Below are 23,531 nucleotides of genomic sequence, written 5' to 3'. Positions count from 1 at the left end.
TTTGCACAGAGTAAAAGACAAGGCAGCCATCGAATAGGGCCCGATTGTTCCTAATTGGTCAGCCGAGGAGCAAGGGGGGGGGGGGGGTGACGGATAATCGTACTCTGGTTTCTCTTCATAACGTACAAGTCTTTCGCCTTTTACTAAAGATTTCTGTGGAGAGCAGCACTAATGAGTTGTTTCTATTTTTGGCAGGCTTTACCTTTGCGGGTGAAGCCCTTTCTGTCTGTGCAAAAGAAATCTTCTTACTGTGCAGAGTGACTTCTCTGAGTAGAGTCGCCTTACTTGTTGCGACTGTGCCGATGTTCGAAGCTGGAGTGCAAAGTTGTTGCTTGAATGGTGCTTGCTGGAGCGTACGGGAGTGCAAAGTTATACCATTTAAAAGGGCTGAAGAGTGCTCAGTGCAGCGGGTGGGCGACACTCTGGCCACCTTGAAAACCGAGGTTACATCCACTACCAGGGGCAGCCCAAGTTCTGCCGCAAGTGTGGTGAGCATGGGCACCTGGTTGAGGCTTGTACCAAGGTGTTATGTGGGAAGAGCAGAGAAATTGGGCAAACTTTTGGAGAGTGTCCAAATGGCAGGAAATGTAATCTCTGTGGAGAATTAAATCACCTCTTCAGAGATTGCCCTAAATCTTTTGCCAACAAATTAAAGACGATAAAGCCACAGTCAAGCCAACAAAGAGAAGGACCAAAGGTGGCAGTTGGTGAACAAAGTGAAGAGGTTGACCCAATAAATTCAAACTTCCCGCCAAAAGCTTGGATTGGAAGTGAGGAGCAAAAAGGGGAGGGGCCTGTAGAGGCCTCACCACTCAGTGTTGAAGTCTGTGAGAATTCACAGGCAGAGGGTGGAGCTACGCTAAATGAGGAGGAAGAGCAGACAGGTGAGTCTAGTGAAGATACTCACCTCCCCGAAGGTCAACAGCCGAAGAGGACGGCATCTGAGCCTCTGATTCCCCAGTGGTATCAGAGAAGAGGGGAAGGGTTAGGTCCCTTTCAGACAGTTCTTCAGTGGAAGAACCTAGAGTCTTCCCCTCCGACTCACCAAATGAGGTCTCCTTTTTAACTTCAGCTCTGCAATCAACCCCCAGGGACTCAAAGTTAAATGCAACATTGCGTCAGAGGCCAACACCGAGAGTCCGAAAAGGAAATATAGATCACCCTACTCACTTTTCACCTAAAGAAATGAAGGAAGAGCTAGTTTCCCAAGAAATAACCTGTGTGTAATTTGTTTTGATAACTTAGAAAAACGAAAATGACATACCTACTTTCCTTTATGCTTTTAATGGTTCTCACCTTCTCAACACTAAATGTGAGAAGTGTGAAATCAAAGACAAGAGCCCAGAGTATTTTATCCTTCTTAGACTCCATAAAATCAGATGTGTTTTTAATACAAGAATGTGGACTACCTTTTTTAAAAAACCATAGACAATGGGAGGAAATGTGGCCCCATTTATCGATATGGAGTGGCTCAAATCAAAATAAAAATGATGGTGTGGCCATTCTAATTAAAAATCCGCATGTTCTGGTGAAAGGTAGCACAGTGGTGAGAGACGGACGGGCACTTTTAGCACACTTGAATTTTATGGGGCAAGACTTTAACCTCTTAAATATTTATGATTTCAATGGAAAAAATGAAAGGTATGACCTTTTAGAAGATATACAGCTTTACATGCTAGGGCAAGTACCTTTAGTTGTAGGAGGGGATTTTAACTGTATCTTGAGCAGGAAAGATAGAAAAAGAGCAGGGGTAGATTTTAAAGTGGATAAGACTTCGATTTTACTTCAGGGCATATGCAGGGATTTTAAGCTTACTGACTGTTTTAAAACCATGCATCCCAGAGAGGAGGGCTTCACCTGGTTTAGTCATGATGGCACCAGAGCCTCTCGCTTTTTTTAAACAGCAAGGTAAACGTAAAAAAAGGAAAGAGAATAGATGTATGATGGGACTACATAAACGCTTACAGCGCTACTTTAAACTAAATCAGTGTGGCATAGACTTTAAAGAAGAAATCAAAGATGTCAAAAAGGAAATGTCAGTTTTAGCAGAAATAAAGAGTAAAGGAATTTTTGTAAGAAGCAGGGAGCAGGAAATTGAGGAAGGTGAAAAAGAAAGAAAGTTATAAATAAAAAGGAGTGTATTCAAAATCTAAAAAGAGAAGATGGGTTTTTAACAAAATCCACACAAGAGATGATTGAAACTGTACATACCTTTTATAGTAACATGTACAAAGAGAAACCAGTGCACTTGGAAACATCGGCAGAAATCTTAAAATTCGTTGACAAAACCGTAAAAGAGAATGCACACTTGACACAGAATTTTACTGCTTTAGAGTTAAAAAAATGCCTAACAGGTTTTAAGAGAAGTCGAGCTCCGGGTTTAGACGGGCTTCCTGCAGAATTCTATCTGACCTATTGGGACCTTTTATCATCAGACATTTTAGATGTTTTTAAAGATTTTGAAAAACTCGACCGACAGTTTTAGAGTGGGAATAGTTACTCTACTTTATAAAAAAAATTATAAGACTGACCTAAAGAATTGGAGGCCCATCACACTTTTAAACTTTGACTGTAAACTTTTTAGCAAGGTTTTAGCGACACGGATGTCCTCTGTTTTAGAGGAGGTAATTCACCCAGACCAAGCTTGTGCCATCTCAGGGAGACAACTCACCGACAGCCTCGTACTGATTCGAGACATCATTGATTACGCTAGAGACAGAAACACCCGGCTTGTCATCTTAAATTTAGACTTTGAAAAAGCATTTGATCGGGTCTCGCATCAATATCTCTTTCAGGTGTTGCAGCCATCGAAAAGGGCCCGATTGTGCCTACTTGGTGAGCTTTGCTTGGTTGAGACGCTTGACCCCCCCCCCCCCCCTCCCCCGCTCCTCGGCTGACCAAGTAGAAACAATCTATTCGATGGCTGCCTTGTCTTTTATTCTGTGCAAAAGACAAGGCAGCCACAAACACCACGGGAACACCGTATTGAGGCTTTGTTCTGACCACTCATTCGGTGTCGCGTTTCTTTCAAGCAATTCTCCCGGTTAGCCCGCACTAGGCTCGCTCCCAGAGCCGTGTTAAAGTCCACTTCGCATTCACTCTTCAGCCCTTTTAAATGGTATAACTTTGCACTCCCGCATGCTCCAGCAAGCACCATTCAAGCAACAACTTTGCACTCCAGCTTCGAACATCGGCACAGTCACAACAAGTAAGGCGACTCTACTCAGAGAAGTCACTCTGCAAAGTAGCAAGATTTCTTTTGCACAGACAGAAAGGGCTTCACCCGCAAAGGTAAAGCCTGCCAATAATAGAAACAACTCATTAGTGCTGCTCTCCACGGAAGTCTTTAGTAAAAGGCGAAAGACTTGTACGTTATGAAGAGAAACCAGAGTACGATTATCCGTCACTGCGGGAGCAGGGCATCAGGCTAGTTGGTATAGCCCCCCTTGCTCCTCGGCTGACCAAGTAGGAACAATCGGGCCCTATTCGATGGCTGCCTTGTCTTTTACTCTATGCAAAAGACAAGGCAGCAACAAAAACACCACGAGAATCCCGTATTGAGGCTTTGTTCTGACCGCTCATTCGGTGTCGCGTTTATTCTCCCGGTTAGCCGACACTCGGCTCGCTCCCATAGCCGTGTTAAAGTCTACTTCGCATTCACTCTCTTTTCTCAGCAGACTCTTGGGATTTTATCTATAAAATGAATTCCTTCACTCAAACTATGTGAAAACTGCTTTGTCCTTAATATTTACCATGTCTAGAAAGATTTAAACAAAAAAAACAACGTTGTACTTTGCAGTAAAAGAAAGAGCAAATCTAAAGTTTCAGGAATCCGAGAATAAGCTTACTTTCATGAGTTCTTCACGATTTCGGATTTTGCTATAAAATGAATTCCTTCACTCATACTAAATTAAAACTGCTAAACCGCTAATCTGTTATATGTAAGGCAGATGTCAAATTCACCGAAATAGGATCAAAGGGTATTCGGCCAATCGAGCTGTAGCAGCTTCGGTAAAAGAGTATAAGTTGAAGAGTTTGTGAATAAAGGTGTGCGCACACATAGTGTGCTGTACGAAAATAGGCAGGGAGCAATGCCGGCTGGGTATATGTTCTTGTATGTTGTCTGACTGTTTGATTTGAATGTGTTGTGTAAGTGTCCTGTTGAATGTTACATGTTTGGGCTTTGACACGCTTCACTGTGGTTGTTAACTGTGTGGTGTGTCCTGAAATGTTATATGTTTGGGCTGTGTGACATGCTTAATGCTTGTCAGTAGCTACCCACTTATTCATATATAGCAACTGACAACATAAGAAGTCCGGACATACTTTGATAGTAGTTGTAGAAGTATCCTTATTGATAATAGATCACTAATTCATAGTGATAGAACAGTAGATGAACAGGTGCTTGCACATGTCTCACGAAAATAAAATGGGTGTATGATTGCTGACGGCAGAGCAATACTGCCAAACTTATGAGTTCTTGTGGCAAACTTGATTCAGTGTCTTGATGTGTATACGCTGTTTCGCTGACTTGATTGTCACAAGAAACAAAGTGTGTTTGATAAGATCCGACCATTTTATTACGGGAGGATCAGTATGTATGGATTCTGATGTGACTGATAAACCCATTCGTATCTTAAGCATAATCTAATACGTGAGACAACGCCCTGGCACACGATAAAAAAAAAAAAAGAGAGAGAGCGGTTTTGTGTCCCCACAGTCCATAATGTAGAAAAGAGAGAAAAAAGCCTTTCTGATTTGGTGTGTGTGCTCATAGTTTAGAGTGTAGGAAAGCCGTTTTGGTGTCACGGGTGTTGTGACTTACACACACACATTTCTAAATTGAGAAAGGAAATTATTTTAGAGGAAGCACTAGAGTTTAGATCCCACATTTGTTGATAGGCATTCATTTATTTCTTCACTTCTGATGAAGTTTCAACAATAAACAACAAACTTTGTATTATGAGAAAGAACCAGACTCATTCTTCAGGAATCCGAAAATAAGCTCTATTTTATGAGTTATGCACGAATTCGGATTCTCCTATAAAACGAATTCATTAACTCAAACCAAGTTAAGACTGCTTTGTCCTTCATATTTATTCATGTCTAATCAAGTTTCAACGATAAACAACGTTGTACTTTGTAGAATGAGAAAGAACTTCTTCAGCAATAAGCATCTCTCGACATATGACGAAATACAGATTTTGCTATAAAATTAATTTCTTCTATCAGCGTGACTTAAAACTGTTTGTCCTCCTTATTTATCCACTTCAAATCAAGTTTCAACAATTAAAAAAAAATTGTAGTTTGAGAAAGAACAACTTAATCTTCAGCAATCAGTATAAAAAGAGATGCAAATGCCAACCCTACATACCTAAAAGGTGGAGCGGAAGTATTCAGCTGCAAGTAGGTGTGAATGTTCGACCATAATTTGTAAAAAGCGGGTAAGAAAAGGTTCGAATGCCCGACTATATATTAACAAAAGCGGGAGGAGAGGTCTTCGGATGAGAGTGGGTGAGAATTTCCAACCATAATCTATAAAATACGGTGAAAAAAAATATGTGAATGCCTCATAGAACACTAAAAGCGGAAGTGTTCGGCTGCAAGAAGGTGTGAATGTCCGACTATATTTGGTGAAAAGCAGGTGAAGCAAGGTCTGAATGCCGAACCTTACATCATCAAAAGCGAGATCAGAGGTGTTTGGCTGCAAGAAGGCCATAGTTTGCCAAAAGCGGGTAAGGTGCGAATGACCGACTAAATATCAACAAAAGTGGGGGCGGAGGTCTTCGGATGCAAGTGGGTGTGAATATCCCACCATACAAGTATGGTGGAGAGGAAGCTGTGAATGGCCGACCATAGTAAAAGGCGGGTGAGAGAAGGTGCGAATGTCAAACCATACCTAATCAAAACAGGGAGCGGAGGTGTTTTGCTGTAAGAAGGTGTGAATGTCCAACCATAGTTGGTAAAAAGCGGGTAAGAAAAGGTTAAAATACCCGACTGTACACAATCAATAGCGGGAGCGGAGTTGTTCGGCTACTAAAAGGTGTGAAAGTCCGACCATGGTTTGTAAAAAGCGGGTAAGAAAAGGTGCGAATGCCCGACAATGTATGATCAAAAGAGGGAGTGGAGGTTTTCGGCTGCAAGAAGGTCTGAATGTCCAACCATAATTTGTAAAAACCGGGGAAGAAAAGGCTCGAAAGCCCGACTATACACCATCAAAAGTGGGAGCGGAGGTGTTCAGCTGCAAGACGGTCTGAATGTCCATCAATAATTGCTAGAAAACATGAAAGAAAATTTTCGAATATCAAACTGCACATGATCATAAGCGGGAGAGGAGGTGTTCAGCTGCAAGAAGGTGTGAATGTCTACCCATAATTACTGAAAAATGGGTAAGAAAAGGTGCGAATGCCTAACCATACATCATCAAAAGAGGGAGCGGAGGTGTTCCGCTGTAAGACGGTGTGAATGTCCGACCATAGATGGTAAAAAGCGGGTAAGAAAAGGTTAAATTACCCGACTGTACACAATCAAAAGAGGGAGCGGAGTTGTTCACCTAAGAGAAGGAGTGAAAGTCCGACCTTGGTTTGTAAAAAGCGGGTAAGAAAAGGTTCAATTGCCCGAATATACACCGTCAAAAGCGGAAGCGGAGGTGTTCGTCTGCACGATATTGTGAACGTCCGACCAAAGTTTGTAAAAAGCAGTTAAGAAAAGGTTCGAATATCTAACCAAACATAATCAAAAGCGGGAGCAGAGCTGTTCAACTGGAAGTAGGTGTGAATGTCAGATCATAATTTGCAAAAAGCTGATGAGAAAGGGTGAGAATGCCCGACTATACACCATCAAATGCGGTAGCGGAGTTACTCGGCTGTGAGTAGGTGTGAATCTCCAACCATAATTGCTGAAAAATGTGTTAGAAAAGGTAAAAATGCCGGTCCATACATCATCAAAAGCGGGAGAGGTTGTGTTCGGCTGCAAGTAGGTGTGAATGTCCATTAATAATTGCTTTAAAATATGAAAGAAAATTTTCGAATATCAAACCTTCCATGATCATTAGCGGGAGAGGAGGTGTTCAGCTGCAAGAAGATGTGAATATCCACCCATAATTACTGAAAAATGGGTAGGAAAAGATGCGAATGTCCAACCATAAATCATCAAAAGCAGGAGTGGAGTTGTTCAGCTACAAGAAGGTATGAAAGTCCAACCATGGTTTGTAAAAAGCGGGTAAGAGAAGGTTCGAATACCCGAATATATACCATCAAAAGCGGAAGCGGGGGTGTTCGGCTGCAAGAAGGTGTGAACGTCCGACCAAAGTTTGTAAAAAGCAGTTAAGAAAAGGTTTGAATATCCAACCGAACATAATCAAAAGCGGGAGCAGAGCTTTTCGACTGCAAGTAGGTGTGAATGTCAGATCATAATTGCTGAAAAATGTGATAGAAAAGACTAGAATGCCGGACAATATATCATCAAAATTCGGAGAGGTGGTTTTTCGGCTGCAAGTAGGTGTGAATTTCCAGCCATAATTACTCACAAACGGGGGAAGAAAAGGTAGTATTTCCAGACCACACATGATCAAAACAGGGAGCGGAGGTTTTCGGCTGCAAGGTCTGAATGTCCAACCATAATTTGTAAAAATCGGGGAAGAAAAGGCTCGAAAGCCCGACTATACATCATCAAAAGCGGGAGCAGAGGTGTTCAGGTGCAAGAAGGTCTGAATGTCCAACCATAGTAAGTAATAGGTGGGTAAGAAAAGGCTCGAATGCCCGACTATACACCATCAAAAGCAGGAAGCGGAGGTGTTCGGCTGCAAGACGGTGTGAACGTCCGACCAAAGTTTGTAAAAAGCATTAAGAAAATGTTCAAATATCCAACCAAACATAATCAAAAGCGGGAGCAGAGCTGTTCGACTGCAAGTAGGTGTGAATATCAGATCATAATTTGCAAAAAGCTGATGAGAAAGGGTGAGAATGCCCGACTATACACTATCAAATGTGGGAGCGGAGGTGTTCGTCTGTGAGTAGGTGTGAATGTCCGAACTAATTGCTGAAAAATGTGTTAGAAAAGGTAAGAATGCCGGACCATATATCATCAAAAGCGGGAGAGGTTGTTTTCGGCTGCAAGAAGGTGTGAATGTCCAGCCATAATTACTCACAAACGGGTAAGAAAAGGTACTATTGCCAGACCATATATGATCAAAACAGGGAGCGGAGGTGGTTCAGCTGCAAGAAGGTTTGAATGTCCGACTAAAGTTTGTAAAAAGCGGGTAAGACAAGGTGTGAATGCCCGACAATGTATGATCAAAAGAGGAGCGGAGGTTTTCGGCTGCAAGAAGGTCTGAATGTCCACCCATAATTTCTGAAAAATGGGTAAGAAAAGGTGCGAAAGCCCAACCGCACATGATCATAAGTGGATGAGAAGGTGTTCGACTGCAAGTAGGTGTGAATGTAAGATCATAATTTGTAAAAAGCTGGTAAGAAAAGGTAAGAATGCCCAACCATAAATTATCAAAAGCGGCAGCAGAGTTTCGGATGGTATTTATCAATGTCTAGATAGATTTCAACAAAAAACAACGTTGTACTTTGCAGTAAAAGAAAGTGCAAATCAAAAGTTTTAGGAATCCGAGAATAAGCTTATTTTCATGAGTTCTGCACGATTTCGGATTTTATGTATAAAATGAATTTCTTCACGCAAACTAAGTTAACACTGCTTTGTCCTTCATATGTACCCATTTCTACATATATTTCAAGCATAAACTTCCTCATATTACCCTGAATGAGAAAGAGCCACACTTGTGATTAAGCCATACCTCCCTTTTGAGGAGTTCTGCATGATTTGGGATTTTATCTATAAAATTAATTCCTTCACTCAAACTATGTTAAAACGGCTTTTACCTTCATATTTATCAATGTCTCGATAGATTTAAACAAAAAAACAACGTTGTACTTTGCAATAAAAGAAAGAGCAAATCAAAAGTTTTAGGAATCCGAGAATAAGCTTATTTTCATGAGTTCTGCACGATTTCGGATTTTATGTATAAAATGAATTCATTCACTCAAACCAAGTTAAAACTGCTTTTTCCTTCATATTTATCAATGTCTAGATCGACTTCAACAAAGAACAACATTGTATTTTGCAGTAGAAGAAAGAGCAAAACTGAAGGATCAGGAATCCGAGAATAAGCTTATTTTCTTATGGGCAAGTGGGAACTGCTTTGTCCTTCATATTTATCAATGTGTAGATGGATTTCAACTTCTTCTACTGCAAAGTCCAATGTTTTTCTTTGTTGAAGTCGATCTAGACATTGATGAATATGGGAGGACAAAGCAGTTTTAACTTGGTTTGAGCAAAGCAATTCATTTTATAGCAAAATCCGAAATCGTGCAGAACTCATGAAAGCAGGCTTATACTCGGATTCCTGAAACTTTAGATTTGCTCTTTCTTTTACTGCAAAGTACAACGTTGTTTTTTTGTTTAAATATTTCTAGACATGGTAAATATGAAGAACAAATCAGTTTTAACATAGTTTGAGTGAAGTAATGCATTTTATAAGCAAAATCCCAAATCATGCAGAACTCACGAAATGCTTTTTCTCGCTTTTCACTGCTTTTTACAAACTTTGGTCGGACGTTCACACCTTCTTGCATCCGAACACCTCCGCTTCCACTTTTGATGATGTATATTCGGGCATTCGAACCTTTTTTTACCCGCTTTTTACAAACCATTGTAGGACTTTCACACCACCTCTCCCGCTTTTGATGATGTATGGTCCAGTATTCTTACCTTTTCTAACACATTTTTCAGCAATTATGGTCGGACATTCACACCTACTCACAGCTGGACACCTCCGCTCCCGCTTTTGATCATACAATGTCGGGACATCGCTCCTTGTCTTACCAGCTTTTTACAAACTTTAGTCGAACATTCACACCTTCTTGCAGCTGAACACCTCCGCTCCCGCTTTTGATGATGTATAGTCGGGCTTTCGAGCCTTTTCTTACCCGGTTTTTACAAATTATGGTTGGACATTCAGACCTTGCAGCCGAACACCTCCGCTCTCTCTTTTGATCATACATTGTTGGGCATTCGCACCTTGTCTTACCCGCTTTTTACAAACTATAGTCAGACATTCACACCTTGCAGCTGAACCTCCGCTCCCTGTTTTGATCATGTATGGTCTGGCAATATTACCTTTTCATCCCCCGTTTGTGAGTAATTATGGCTGGACATTCACACCTACTTGCAGTCGAACAGCTCTGCTCCCGCTTTTGATTATGTTTGGTTGGATATTCTAACCTTTTCTTAACTGCTTTTTACAAACCATGGTCGGACTTTCACACCTTCTTGTAGTCGAACAACTCCGCTCCCGCTATTGATTGTGTACAGTCGGGTATTTTAACCTTTTCTTACCCGCTTTTTACCAACTATGGTCGGACATTCACACCGTCTTACAGCGGAACACCTCCGCTCCCGCTTTTTATGGTGTATAGTCGGGCATTCAAAACTTTTCTTACCCGCTATTTACAAACTATGGTCAGACATTCAAACCTTCTTGTAGCCGAACACATCCACTCCTGCTTTTGATGATGGGTATTCAAACCTACTTGTTGCCCGCTTTTCATTAATTATGGGTGGACATACACACCTTGTCGCAGCCAAACACCTACGCTCCCTGTTTTGATCATGTATGATTGGACATTCGCACCTTTTCTCACCCGCTTTTTACTATGGTCGGCCATTCACAGCTTCCTCTCCACCATACTTGTATGGTGGGATATTCACACCCACTTGCATCTGAAGACCTCCGCCCCAACTTTTGTTGATATTTAGTCGGTCATTTGCAGCTTACCCGCTTTTGGCAAACTATGGCCTTCTTGCAGCCAAACACCTCTGATCTCGTTTTTGATGATGTAAGGTTGGGCATTCAGACCTTGCTTCACCTGCTTTTCACCAAATATAGTCGAACAGTCACACCTTCTTTTAGCCGAACACTTCTGCTCCACCTTTTAGTGTTCTATGGGGTATTCACACCTTTTTTTTCACCGCATTTTATTGATTATGGTTGGAAATTCTCACCCATTCTTATCCGAAGACCTCTCCTCCTGCTTTTGTTAATATGTAGTCGGGCATTCAAACCTTTTCTTACCCGCTTTTTACAAATTATGGTCGAACATTCACACCTACTTGCAGCCGAACACCACTTTTCCCGCTTTTGATGATGTATGGTCCGGCATTCGAGTCTTTTCTAACACATTTTTCAGCAATTATGGTTTGACATTCACACCTACTCACAGCCGAAAACTTCCGCTCCCGCATTTGATGGTGTATAGTCGGGCATTCTCACCCTTTCTCTTCAGCTTTTTGCAAATTATGATCTGACATTCACACCTACTTGCAGTCGAACAGCTCTGCTCCCGCTTTTGATTATGTTTGGTTGGATATTCGAAACTTTTCTTCACTGCTTTTTACAAACTTTGGTCGGACGTTCACACCTTCTTGCAGCCGAACACCTCCGCTTCCGCTTTTGATGGTATATATTCGGGCATTCGAACCTTTTCTTACCCGCTTTTTACAAACCATGGTTGGACTTTCACACCTTCTTGTAGCCAAACAACTCTGCTCCCGCTATTGATTGTGTACAGTCGGGTATTTTAACGTTTTCTTACCCGCTTTTTACCAACTATTGTTGGACATTCACACCGTCTTACAGCGGAACACCTCCGCTCCCTCTTTTGATGGTGTATGTTCGGGCATTCGAACCTTTTCTTACCCGCATTTTACGAACTATGGTCGGACATTCAAACCTTCTTTTAGCCGAACACATCCACTCCTGCTTTTGATGATGTATGGTTGAGCATTCGCACCTTTTCTTACCCATTTTTTACAAACTATGGTCGGACATTCACACCTTCTTGCAGCTGAACACCTCCTCTCCCGCTTATGATGATGTGTGGTTTGATATTCGAAAATTTTCTTTCATGTTTTCTAGCAATTATTGATGGACATTTAGACCTTCTTGCAGCTGAACACCACCTCTCCCGATTTAGATTATGTATGGACCGGCATTTTTACCTTTTCTAACACATTTTTCAGCAATTATGGTTGGAGATTCACACCTACTCACAGCCGAACAACTCCGCTACCGCATTTGATGGTGTATAGTCGGGCATTCTCACCCTTTCTCATCAGCTTTTTGCAAATTATGATCTGACATTCACACCTACTTGCAGTCGAACAGCTCTGCTCCCGCTTTTGATTATGTATGGTTGGATATTCGAACCTTTTCTTAACTGCTTTTTACAAACTTTGGTTGGACGTTCACACCTTCTTGTAGCCGAACACATGCACTCCTGCTTTTGATGATGTATGGTTGGGCATTCACACCTTTTTTTTACCCATTTTTCAGGTATTATGGGTGGACATTCACACCTTCTTGCAGCTGAACACCTCCTCTCCCACTTATGATCATGTGTGGTTTGATTTTCGAAAATTTTCTTTCATGTTTTCTAGCAATTATTGATGGACATTTAGACCTTCTTGCAGCTGAACACCACCTCTCCCGATTTTGATTATGTATGGACCGGCATTTTTACCTTTTCTAACACATTTTTCAGCAATTATGGTTGGAGATTCACACCTACTCACAGCCGAACAACTCCGCTACCGCATTTGATGGTATATAGTCGGGCATTCTCACCCTTTCTCATCAGCTTTTTGCAAATTATGATCTGACATTCACACCTACTTCCAGTCGAACAGCTCTGCTCCCGCTTTTGATTATGTTTGGTTAGATATTCGAACCTTTTCTTAATTGCTTTTTACAAACTTTGGTCGGACGTTCACAATATCTTGCAGCCGAACACCTCCGCTTCCGCTTTTGATGGTGTATATTCGGGCATACGAACCTTTTCTTACCCGCTTTTTACAAACCAAGGTCGGACTTTCACACCTTCTCTTAGCTGAACAACTCCGCTCCCTCTTTTGATTGTGTACAGTCTGGTAATTTAACCTTTTCTTACCCGCTTTTTACCATCTATGGTCGGACATTCACACCGTCTTACAGCGGAACACCTCCGCTCCCTCTTTTGATGATGTATGGTTAGGCATTCGCACCTTCTCTTACCCATTTTTCAGTAATTATGGGTAGACATTCACACCTTCTTGCAGCTGAACACCTCCTCTCCCGCTTATGATCATGTGCAGTTTGATATTTGAAAATTTTCTTTCATGTTTTCTAGCAATTATTGATGGACATTCAGACCGTCTTGCAGCTGAACACCTCCGCTCCCACTTTTGATGGTGTATAGTCGGGCTTTCGAGCCTTTTCTTCCCCGGTTTTTACAAATTATGGTTGGACATCCAGACCTTCTTGCAGCCGAAAACTTCCACTCCCTCTTTTGATCATACATTGTCGGGCATTCGCACCTTTTCTTACCCGCTTTTTACAAACCATGGTCGGACTTTCACACCTTTTAGTAGCCGAACAACTCCGCTCCCGCTATTGATTGTGTACAGTCGGGTATTTTAACCTTTTCTTACCCGCTTTTTACCGACTATGGTTGGACATTCACACCTTCTTACAGCAGAACACCTCCGCTCCCTGTTTTGATTATGTATGGTTTGACATTCGCACCTTCTCTCACCCGCCTTTTACTATGGTCGGCCATTCACAGCTTCCTCTCCACCATACTTGTATGGTGGGATATTCACACCCACTTGCATCCGAAGACCTCCGCCCCCACTTTTGTTGATATTTAGTCGGTCATTCGCACCTTACCCGCTTTTGGCAAACTATGGCCTTCTTGCAGCCAAACACCTCTGATCTCGCTTTTGATGATGTAAGGTTGGGCATTCAGACCTTGCTTCACCTGCTTTTCACCAAATATTGTCGGACATTCACACCTTCTTGCAGCCGAACACTTCCGCTCCACCTTTTAGTGTTCTATCACACCTTTTTTTCACCGCATTTTATACATTATGGTTGGAAATTTTCAACCACTCTCATCCGAAGACCTCTCCTCCCGCTTTTGTTAATATATTTGAACTTTAGTCGGACATTCAAACCTTCTTGCAGCTGAACCACCTCCGCTCCCTGTTTTGATCATATATGGTCTGGCAATACTACCTTTTCTTACCCGTTTGTGAGTAATTATGGCTGGACATTCACACCTACTTGCAGTCGAACAGCTCTGCTCCCGCTTTTGATTATGTATGGTTGGATATTCGAACCTTTTCTTAACTGCTTTTTACAAACTTTGGTTGGACGTTCACACCTTCTTGTAGCCGAACACATGCACTCCTGCTTTTGATGATGTATGGTTGGGCATTCGCACCTTTTTTTTTTACCCATTTTTCAGGTATTATGGGTGGACATTCACACCTTCTTGCAGCTGAACACCTCCTCTCCCACTTATGATCATGAGTGGTTTGATTTTCGAAAATTTTCTTTCATGTTTTCTAGCAATTATTGATGGACATTTAGACCTTCTTGCAGCTGAACACCACCTCTCCCGATTTTGATGATGTATGGACCGACATTTTTACCTTTTCTAACACATTTTTCAGCAATTATGGTTGGAGATTCACACCTACTCACAGCCGAACAACTCCGCTACCGCATTTGATGGTGTATAGTCGGGCATTCTCACCCTTTCTCATCAGCTTTTTGCAAATTATGATCTGACATTCACACCTACTTCCAGTCGAACAGCTCTGCTCCCGCTTTTGATTATGGTTGGTTAGATATTCTAACCTTTTCTTAACTGCTTTTTACAAACTTTGGTCGGACGTTCACAATATCTTGCAGCCGAACACCTCCGCTTCCGCTTTTGATGGTGTATATTCGGGCATACGAACCTTTTCTTACCCGCTTTTTACAAACCAAGGTCGGACTTTCACACCTTCTCTTAGCTGAACAACTCCGCTCCCTCTTTTTATTGTGTACAGTCGGGTAATTTAACCTTTTCTTACCCGCTTTTTACCATCTATGGTCGGACATTCACACCGTCTTACAGCGGAACACCTCCGCTCCCTCTTTTGATGATGTATGGTTAGGCATTCGCACCTTTTCTTACCCATTTTTCAGTAATTATGGGTAGACATTCACACCTTCTTGCAGCTGAACACCTCCTCTCCCGCTTATGATCATGTGCAGTTTGATATTCGAAAATTTTCTTTCATGTTTTCTAGCAATTATTGATGGACATTCAGACCGTCTTGCAGCTGAACACCTCCGCTCCCACTTTTGATGGTGTATAGTCGGGCTTTCGAGCCTTTTCTTCCCCGGTTTTTACAAATTATGGTTGGACATTCAGACCTTCTTGCAGCCGAAAACCTCCACTCCCTCTTTTGATCATACATTGTCGGGCATTCGCACCTTTTCTTACCCGCTTTTTACAAACCATGGTCGGACTTTCACAACTTTTAGTAGCCGAACAACTCCGCTCCCGCTATTGATTGTGTACAGTCGGGTATTTTAACCTTTTCTTACCTGCTTTTTACCAACTATGGTTGGACATTCACACCTTCTTACAGCAGAACACCTCCGCTCCCTGTTTTGATTATGTATGGTTTGACATTCGCACCTTCTCTCACCCGCCTTTTACTATGGTCGGCCATTCACAGCTTCCTCTCCACCATACTTGTATGGTGGGATATTCACACCCACTTGCATCCGAAGACCTCCGCCCCCACTTTTGTTGATATTTAGTCGGTCATTCGCACCTTACCCGCTTTTGGCAAACTATGGCCTTCTTGCAGCCAAACACCTCTGATCTCGCTTTTGATGATGTAAGGTTGGGCATTCAGACCTTGCTTCACCTGCTTTTCACCAAATATTGTCGGACATTCACACCTTCTTGCAGCCGAACACTTCCGCTTTTAGTGTTCTATGAGGCATTCACATATTTTTTTTCACCGTATTTTATAGATTATGGTTGGAAATTCTCACCAACTCTCATCCGAAGACCTCTCCTCCCGCTTTTGTTAATATATAGTCGGGCATTCGAACCTTTTCTTACCCGCTTTTTACAAATTATGGTCGAACATTCACACCTACTTGCAGCTGAATACTTCCGCTCCACCTTTTAGGTATGTATGGTTGGCATTTGCACCTCTTTTTTTTTTAATTGTTGAAACTTGATTTGAAGTGGATAAATAAGGAGGACAAACAGTTTTAAGTCAGGCTGATAGAAGGAATTAATTTTATAGCAAAATCTGTATTTCGTCATATGTCGAGAGATGCTTATTGCTGAAGAAGTTCTTTCTCATTCTACAAAGTACAACGTTGTTTATCGTTGAAACTTGATTAGACATGAATAAATATGAAGGACAAAGCAGTCTTAACTTGGTTTGAGTTAATGAATTCGTTTTATAGGAGAATCCGAATTCGTGCATAACTCATAAAATAGAGCTTATTTTCGGATTCCTGAAGAATGAGTCTGGTTCTTTCTCATAATACAAAGTTTGTTGTTTATTGTTGAAACTTCATCAGAAGTGAAGAAATAAATGAATGCCTATCAACAAATGTGGGATCTAAACTCTAGTGCTTCCTCTAAAATAATTTCCTTTCTCAATTTAGAAATGTGTGTGTGTAAGTCACAACACCCGTGACACCAAAACGGCTTTCTTTTCTCTACACTCTGCACTATGAGCACACACACCAAATCAGAAAGGCTTTTTTCTCTCTTTTCTACATTATGGACTGTGGGGACACAAAACCGCTCTCTCTCTTTTTTTTTTTTTTATCGTGTGCCAGGGCGTTGTCTCACGTATTAGATTATGCTTAAGATACGAATGGGTTTATCAGTCACATCAGAATCCATACATACTGATCCTCCCGTAATAAAATGGTCGGATCTTATCAAACACACTTTGTTTCTTGTGACAATCAAGTCAGCGAAACAGCGTATACACGTCAAGACACTGAATCAAGTTTGCCACAAGAACTCATAAGTTTGGCAGTATTGCTCTGCCGTCAGCAATCATACACCCATTTTATTTTCGTGAGACATGTGCAAGCACCTGTTCATCTACTGTTCTATTACTATGAATTAGTGATCTATTATCAATAAGGATACTTCTACAACTACTATCAAAGTATGTCCGGACTTCTTATGTTGTCAGTTGCTATATATGAATAAGTGGGTAGCTACTGACAAGCATTAAGCATGTCACACAGCCCAAACATATAACATTTCAGGACACACCACACAGTTAACAACCACAGTGAAGCGTGTCAAAGCCCAAACATGTAACATTCAACAGGACACTTACACAACACATTCAAATCAAACAGTCAGACAACATACAAGAACATATACCCCAGCCGGCATTGCTCCCTGCCTATTTTCGTACAGCACACTATGTGTGCGCACACCTTTATTCACAAACTCTTCAACTTATACTCTTTTACCGAAGCTGCTACAGCTCGATTGGCCGAATACCCTTTGATCCTATTTCGGTGAATTTGACATCTGCCTTACATATAACAGATTAGCGGTTTAGCAGTTTTAATTTAGTTTGAGTGAAGGAATTCATTTTATAGCAAAATCCGAAATCGTGAAGAACTCATGAAAGTAAGCTTATTCTCGGATTCCTGAAACTTTAGATTTGCTCTTTCTTTTACTGCAAAGTACAACGTTGTTTTTTTTGTTTAAATCTTTCTAGACATGGTACATATTAAGGACAAAGCAGTTTTCACATAGTTTGAGTGAAGGAATTCATTTTATAGATAAAATCCCAAGAGTCTGCTGAGAAAAGAGAGTGAATGCGAAGTAGACTTTAACACGGCTATGGGAGCGAGCCGAGTGTGGGCTAACCGGGAGAATTGCTTGAAAGAAACGCGACACCGAATGAGCGATCAGAACAAAGCCTCAATACGGGATTCTCGTGGTGTTTTTGTTGCTGCCTTGTCTTTTGCACAGAGTAAAAGACAAGGCAGCCATCGAATAGGGCCCGATTGTTCCTAATTGGTCAGCCGAGGAGCAAGGGGGGGGGGGGGGTGACGGATAATCGTACTCTGGTTTCTCTTCATAACGTACAAGTCTTTCGCCTTTTACTAAAGATTTCTGTGGAGAGCAGCACTAATGAGTTGTTTCTATTTTTGGCAGGCTTTACCTTTGCGGGTGAAGCCCTTTCTGTCTGTGCAAAAGAAATCTTCTTACTGTGCAGAGTGACTTCTCTGAGTAGAGTCGCCTTACTTGTTGCGACTGTGCCGATGTTCGAAGCTGGAGTGCAAAGTTGTTGCTTGAATGGTGCTTGCTGGAGCGTGCGGGAGTGCAAAGTTATACCATTTAAAAGGGCTGAAGAGTGCTCAGTGCAGCGGGTGGGCGACACTCTGGCCACCTTGAAAACCGAGGTTACATCCACTACCAGGGGCAGCCCAAGTTCTGCCGCAAGTGTGGTGAGCATGGGCACCTGGTTGAGGCTTGTACCAAGGTGTTATGTGGGAAGAGCAGAGAAATTGGGCAAACTTTTGGAGAGTGTCCAAATGGCAGGAAATGTAATCTCTGTGGAGAATTAAATCACCTCTTCAGAGATTGCCCTAAATCTTTTGCCAACAAATTAAAGACGGTAAAGCCACAGTCAAGCCAACAAAGAGAAGGACCAAAGGTGGCAGTTGGTGAACAAAGTGAAGAGGTTGACCCAATAAATTCAAACTTCCCGCCAAAAGCTTGGATTGGAAGTGAGGAGCAAAAAGGGGAGGGGCCTGTAGAGGCCTCACCACTCAGTGTTGAAGTCTGTGAGAATTCACAGGCAGAGGGTGGAGCTACGCTAAATGAGGAGGAAGAGCAGACAGGTGAGTCTAGTGAAGATACTCACCTCCCCGAAGGTCAACAGCCGAAGAGGACGGCATCTGAGCCTCTGATTCCCCAGTGGTATCAGAGAAGAGGGGAAGGGTTAGGTCCCTTTCAGACAGTTCTTCAGTGGAAGAACCTAGAGTCTTCCCCTCCGACTCACCAAATGAGGTCTCCTTTTTAACTTCAGCTCTGCAATCAACCCCCAGGGACTCAAAGTTAAATGCAACATTGCGTCAGAGGCCAACACCGAGAGTCCGAAAAGGAAATATAGATCACCCTACTCACTTTTCACCTAAAGAAATGAAGGAAGGGCTAGTTTCCCAAGAAATAACCTGTGTGTAATTTGTTTTGATAACTTAGAAAAACGAAAATGACATACCTACTTTCCTTTATGCTTTTAATGGTTCTCACCTTCTCAACACTAAATGTGAGAAGTGTGAAATCAAAGACAAGAGCCCAGAGTATTTTATCCTTCTTAGACTCCATAAAATCAGATGTGTTTTTAATACAAGAATGTGGACTACCTTTTTTAAAAAACCATAGACAATGGGAGGAAATGTGGCCCCATTTATCGATATGGAGTGGCTCAAATCAAAATAAAAATGATGGTGTGGCCATTCTAATTAAAAATCCGCATGTTCTGGTGAAAGGTAGCACAGTGGTGAGAGACGGACGGGCACTTTTAGCACACTTGAATTTTATGGGGCAAGACTTTAACCTCTTAAATATTTATGGTTTCAATGGAAAAAATGAAAGGTATGACCTTTTAGAAGATATACAGCTTTACATGCTAGGGCAAGTACCTTTAGTTGTAGGAGGGGATTTTAACTGTATCTTGAGCAGGAAAGATAGAAAAAGAGCAGGGGTAGATTTTAAAGTGGATAAGACTTCGATTTTACTTCAGGGCATATGCAGGGATTTTAAGCTTACTGACTGTTTTAAAACCATGCATCCCAGAGAGGAGGGCTTCACCTGGTTTAGTCATGATGGCACCAGAGCCTCTCGCATTGATTATTTCTTTACTAGAGATTGCCCACCCACTGATGTTAGATTAACCCCTGTTTTCTTTTCAGACCACCTTATGCTCTCCTGCACCCTTTCACCCCCTTCTGGTGTGACGGTAGGAAGTGGTCTGTGGAAACTCAACTGTTCCCTGTTGGAGGATGAAATCATAGTCAGTCAGTACAGGGAATGTTATAAAGAGTGGCAGACCCTTCAAGACCTCTACGAAACACATGCACAATGGTGGGAAATGGTGAAGGAAACGACCCAGACTTTTTTTAAACAGCAAGGTAAACGTAAAAAAAGGAAAGAGAATAGATGTATGATGGGACTACATAAACGCTTACAGCGCTACTTTAAACTAAATCGGTGTGGCATAGACTTTAAAGAAGAAATCAAAGATGTCAAAAAGGAAATGTCAGTTTTAGCAGAAATAAAGAGTAAAGGAATTTTTGTAAGAAGCAGGGAGCAGGAAATTGAGGAAGGTGCAAAAGAAAGAAAGTTATAAATAAAAAGGAGTGTATTCAAAATCTAAAAAGAGAAGATGGGTTTTTAACAAAATCCACACAAGAGATGATTGAAACTGTACATACCTTTTATAGTAACATGTACAAAGAGAAACCAGTGCACTTGGAAACATCGGCAGGAATCTTAAAATTCGTTGACAAAACCGTAAAAGAGAATGCACACTTGACACAGAATTTTACTGCTTTAGAGTTAAAAAAATGCCTAACAGGTTTTAAGAGAAGTCGAGCTCCGGGTTTAGACGGGCTTCCTGCAGAATTCTATCTGACCTATTGGGACCTTTTATCATCAGACATTTTAGATGTTTTTAAAGATTTTGAAAAACTCGACCGACTGCCTGACAGTTTTAGAGTGGGAATAGTGACTCTACTTTATAAAAAAAATGTTAAGACTGACCTAAAGAATTGGAGGCCCATCACACTTTTAAACTTTGACTGTAAACTTTTTAGCAAGGTTTTAGCGACACGGATGTCCTCTGTTTTAGAGGAGGTAATTCACCCAGACCAAGCTTGTGCCATCTCAGGGAGACAACTCACCGACAGCCTCGTACTGATTCGAGACATCATTGATTACACTAGAGACAGAAACACCCGGCTTGTCATCTTAAATTTAGACTTTGAAAAAGCATTTGATCGGGTCTCGCATCAATATCTCTTTCAGGTGTTGCAGCCATCGAAAAGGGCCCGATTGTTCCTACTTGGTGAGCTTTGCTTGGTTGAGACGCTTGCCCCCCCCCCCCCTGCTCCTCGGCTGACCAAGTAGAAACAATCTATTCGATGGCTGCCTTGTCTTTTACTCTGTGCAAAAGACAAGGCAGCCACAAACACCACGGGAACACCGTATTGAGGCTTTGTTCTGACCACTCATTCGGTGTCGCGTTTCTTTCAAGCAATTCTCCCGGTTAGCCCGCACTCGGCTCGCTCCCAGAGCCGTGTTAAAGTCCACTTCGCATTCACTCTCTTTTCTCAGCAGATTAAAAGAAAGTTTCATCTTGGGCTCCCTGAAACTTCCATCCTGCACCGCTGTTTGCTTTTTCACAAGAGCAGAGGAGAGCGCACCGTTCCCAGCGGCACTGCAGTACCGGGTCGAGGCTTGGAGTGAACGGAGCAAGCTTCTTTTTCAACTCCTATTCTTAAAAATCCATTTAATATGTTGTCCTCGTATAGAGGACATATTAAACTGATAAGAACAGATACTACACTTGATCTTAGCCAAAAGGCCGAGAAGCGATAACTGTCCACTGTTTCAGGTCCGAGGGCCCTTGCTGGCACAATGTGCAATTGTAGCAGTGTTCTTTTTATGGCCATAGGTGGCCAGAGTGTCACGTTGCACCTCCGCCCACCCGCTGCACTGAGCACTCTTCAGCCCTTTTAAATGGTATAACTTTGCACTCCCGCATGCTCCAGCAAGCACCATTCAAGCAACAACTTTGCACTCCAGCTTCGAACATCGGCACAGTCGCAACAAGTAAGGCGACTCTACTCAGAGAAGTCACTCTGCAAAGTAGCAAGATTTCTATTAAACAGACAGAAAGGGCTTCACCCGCAAAGGTAAAGCCTGCCAATAATAGAAACAACTCATTAGTGCTGCTCTCCACGGAAGTCTTTAGTAAAAGGCGAAAGACTTGTATGTTATGAAGAGAAACCAGAGTACGATTATCCGTCACTGCGGGAGCAGGGCATCAGGCTAGTTGGTATAGCCACCTTCCCCATGGTGAGCTTTGCTTGGTTGAGACGCTTGCCCCCCCCCCTTGCTCCTCGGCTGACCAAGTAGGAACAATCGGGCCCTATTCGATGGCTGCCTTGTCTTTTACTCTATGCAAAAGACAAGGCAGCAACAAAAACACCACGAGAATCCCGTATTGAGGCTTTGTTCTGACCGCTCATTCGGTGTCGCGTTTCTTTCAAGCAATTCTCCCGGTTAGCCGACACTCGGCTCGCTCCCATAGCCGTGTTAAAGTCTACTTCGCATTCACTCTCTTTTCTCTGCAGACTCTTGGGATTTTATCTATAAAATGAATTCCTTCCCTCAAACTATGTTAAAACTGCTTTGTGGTTCATATTTACCATGTCTAGAAAGATTTAAACAAAAAAAACAACGTTGTACTTTGCAGTAAAAGAAAGAGCAAATCTAAAGTTTCAGGAATCCGAGAATAAGCTTACTTTCATGAGTGCTTCACGATTTTGGATTTTGCTATAAAATGAATTCCTTCACTCAAACTAAATTAAAACTGCTAAACCGCTAATCTGTTACATGTAAGGCAGATGTCAAATTCACCGAAATAGGATCTAAGGGTATTCGGCCAATCGAGCTGTAGCAGCTTCGGTAAAAGAGTATAAGTTGAAGAGTTTGTGAATAAAGGTGTGCGCACACATAGTGAGCTGTAGGAAAATAGGGAGGGAGCAATGCCGGCTGGGGTATATGTTCTTGTATGTTGTCTGACTGTTTGATTTGAATGTGCTGTGTAAGTGTCCTGTTGAATGTTTGGGCTTTGACACTTCACTGTGGTTGTTAACTGTGTGGTGTGTCCTGAAATGTTATATGTTTGGGCTGTGTGACATGCTTAATGCTTGTCAGTAGCTACCCACTTATTCATATATAGCAACTGACAACATAAGAAGTCTGGACATACTTTGATAGTAGTTGTAGAAGTATCCTTATTGATAATAGATAAACTAATTCATAGTGATAGAACAGTAGATGAACAGGTGCCTGCACATGTCTCACGAACATAAAAGGGGTGTATGATTGCTGACGGCAGAGCAATACTGCCAAACTTATGAGTTCTTGTGGCAAACTTGATCCAGTGTCTTGACGTGTATACGCTGTTTCGCTGACTTGATTGTCACAAGAAACAAAGTGTGTTTGATAAGATCCGACCATTTTATTACGGGAGGATCAGTATGTATGGATTCTGATGTGACTGATAAACCCATTCGTATCTTAAGCATAATCTAATACATGACACAACGCCCTGGCACACGATAAAAAAAAAAAAGAGAGAGAGCGGTTTTGTGTCCCCACAGTCCATAATGTAGAAAAGAGAGAAAAAAGCCTTTCTGATTTGGTGTGTGTGTATTCATTTCTGAATAACAAAAGGTGCAAATGCCAACCATACATCACTAAAAGGTGGAGCGGAAGTATTCAGCTGCAAGTAGGTGTGAATGTTCGACCATAATTTGTAAAAAGTGGGTAAGAAAAGGTTCGAAT

At 41.9% G+C, this 23,531-nt stretch overlaps 5 non-coding genes across 5 annotated transcripts; 2 read left to right on the top strand and 3 right to left on the bottom strand.

Moving 5' to 3' along the window:
- Positions 1-99: 99 nt before the first annotated feature.
- LOC140287961 (U5 spliceosomal RNA) lies at positions 100-213 on the top strand. The gene has a single exon (XR_011911900.1). It is a non-coding gene; the product is annotated as a U5 spliceosomal RNA (small nuclear RNA).
- A 3,067-nt stretch (positions 214-3,280) lies between these two features.
- LOC140287965 (U5 spliceosomal RNA) lies at positions 3,281-3,394 on the bottom strand. The gene has a single exon (XR_011911903.1). It is a non-coding gene; the product is annotated as a U5 spliceosomal RNA (small nuclear RNA).
- A 14,614-nt stretch (positions 3,395-18,008) lies between these two features.
- Positions 18,009-18,122, top strand: LOC140287960 (U5 spliceosomal RNA). The gene has a single exon (XR_011911899.1). It is a non-coding gene; the product is annotated as a U5 spliceosomal RNA (small nuclear RNA).
- A 3,246-nt stretch (positions 18,123-21,368) lies between these two features.
- On the bottom strand, positions 21,369-21,552 carry LOC140287964 (U2 spliceosomal RNA). The gene has a single exon (XR_011911902.1). It is a non-coding gene; the product is annotated as a U2 spliceosomal RNA (small nuclear RNA).
- A 308-nt stretch (positions 21,553-21,860) lies between these two features.
- Positions 21,861-21,974, bottom strand: LOC140287958 (U5 spliceosomal RNA). Its single transcript, XR_011911897.1, has one exon. It is a non-coding gene; the product is annotated as a U5 spliceosomal RNA (small nuclear RNA).
- Between the last annotated feature and the right edge of the window lie 1,557 nt (positions 21,975-23,531).

Source organism: Leuresthes tenuis, unplaced genomic scaffold (assembly GCF_036924035.1).
Source record: "Leuresthes tenuis unplaced genomic scaffold, fLeuTen1.0.hap1 SCAF_189, whole genome shotgun sequence".
In the NCBI taxonomy this organism is placed as follows: domain Eukaryota; kingdom Metazoa; phylum Chordata; class Actinopteri; order Atheriniformes; family Atherinopsidae; genus Leuresthes; species Leuresthes tenuis.
The sequence above is the reverse complement of the archived record's forward strand: the minus strand, read 5'-3'. Positions and strand labels throughout refer to the sequence as shown.